At 65.4% G+C, this 1,803-nt stretch overlaps 1 protein-coding gene across 4 annotated transcripts in view; it reads left to right on the top strand.

The window, feature by feature from the left end:
• Epha7 (EPH receptor A7) overlaps positions 1–1,803 on the top strand; it is a 163,273-nt gene that overhangs the window by 583 nt on the left and 160,887 nt on the right. The window lies entirely within an intron of this gene.

The raw sequence follows: 1,803 nt of genomic DNA, 5'->3' as shown, positions 1-1,803 counted from the left end.
GCGGTGGCAGGAGGGGACCGGGCGGCTCACGGCTCTTCTGGGCGCCCTCCCTCGCCTCCCTGTCGGTGCTCGCCTCCCTGAGAGCTGCGGTCAGAGTTGCTGGGAGACTGGGGAGTGCAGCCCGCGCCTGCCCGCCGGCCCTCCCGCGAGCGGCGGGAGCCCGGAGCCTGCCCCGTGGGGCCGAGACTTCTGAGAGCTCCGCGCCCTCGGGGTGCTAATGTGCTCCCCGGGTTGGAAGGGGCGGCGCGGGCCTGGCTGGCGCTCGGTCGCCGGCGCGGAACAATAACGCCGCCGAGGTGCAGCCGCTCCAGGCGCGCAACCCGCGCCCCGCGCCCCGCGAGGTCCCCTCTCTGAGCTCGGCGCGCCGGACCCGCAGCTTCGGGGCAGCGGCCGCCCGCGGGCTCGGCCGGGCGGAGGAGGCAGAGGGTGGGCTGCGCAGGGCGCAGTGAGATGTCGCCTGGGGACCAGAAGCCGCCAATCACTTGGCTCGTAACCGTAGTTCGGAGTCGGGAGTCGGAGTGCACACACGTTCCGAAGACCCGTACTCGGAGGGTTTGTTCTGCTGGTGGGGTGCAGGATTCGTTTGGCCAGCTACATACGTCCGCATTTGGTTATTATTTTTTCCTACGTCTCCTTTGAACCATTGACAAAAGGTAAAATACCTTTTGGTGCCTGTAGTTGGAGCTGGGGAAAAATAAATCCTGTCAATGGAAGTGTGTCGCTTCCGAGCAGTGTCACAACCCGCCCCGCCCCCCATCTTCGGGCTTTATGTCTGCGTTGATTTTCCTATATTTTGAAAGCGGAGCACAAATAATCCTGTTTACTGAGGTGTACAGGGGAGAATCGTGAGATTTAGGTCATGGTGGTAATGAAGCAGGGACGTACGCATCGCTCTCGCTTCATCTGTTTCTGAAAACTTGGTGATTTGGTGCCGCCTTTCTTCATTCCCTTCGTGCGCTCTGCCACCCAGTCCTATATGCTACTCTTTCGAGCAGCCCGACCCTTGACTCCAGTTTGCACATCTGCAATCTGCGTGGACGCTGAACCCATTCAGAGAGAGCCGTGCTTCCGAGCTGCCGGCTGCGTGCTTGCAGATGGACGAACCTCTGCTAGAAACGCATAGCAGTGCACGGCAAAGTAACATATTTGACCCTCCTGACACTGGCAATCCGAAACGGCCCTGCCTCCCCGCTCCGATTCCTCGGGAATAGCGGGACCCGAGGAAAAGTTTGCACCGCCGCGGCGAAGCGGGGTGCACGAGCACACGCAGACTCGGGCCGGAGTTTGAGCTATAAATAACTGCACACTAGGGGGAGAGGTTCCCGCAGCCTGAGGCTCGCCTGCTCTCCTCCTCCGAGCGCGAGCTACGTGAGCGGATTCTGAGTGTAGGAGCCCGAAGGCGTTGAACGCAGAAGTGGGGTGCAGGTGGAAGGTGCCCTGCAGGGCGGGAGGCCGGCGCGCCCGGCTCGTGGGTGGCGAGGGGCCGGAAGCGCGGCGGCGATCGGGAGCTGGCTCCGCGGCCCCTGGGACCAGCGCTGAGAAGCGCCTCCCGCAGGTGCCCGGCAGCACCGGGGTGGCGGGGCGGCTGCGGGGACCGAAAGCGCCCCCTGCCCTGCTTCCCCGGCGCTGGGGGAGGTGGGGCCCCGCTCCTGCCCGCGCGCTGCGCGGAGGTCAGAGTGGCGCTGGCGGGCTAAGTGCCGCCGCTGCTCTTCCGCTGGGTGAGCGCAGCCGCCTCCTCCCCGAAAGCCCTGCTCGCGCTCCGGCGCGTCCCGCAGCGAGGGCGCCCCGGGCTCCCTGGAGTGC

The sequence above is a fragment of the Chinchilla lanigera genome, unplaced genomic scaffold, assembly GCF_000276665.1.
Source record: "Chinchilla lanigera isolate Chin_1 unplaced genomic scaffold, ChiLan1.0 scaffold00010, whole genome shotgun sequence".
Taxonomy (NCBI): domain Eukaryota; kingdom Metazoa; phylum Chordata; class Mammalia; order Rodentia; family Chinchillidae; genus Chinchilla; species Chinchilla lanigera.
Note: the sequence above shows the minus strand (reverse complement) of the source record. Positions and strands in the feature narration are given on the sequence as shown.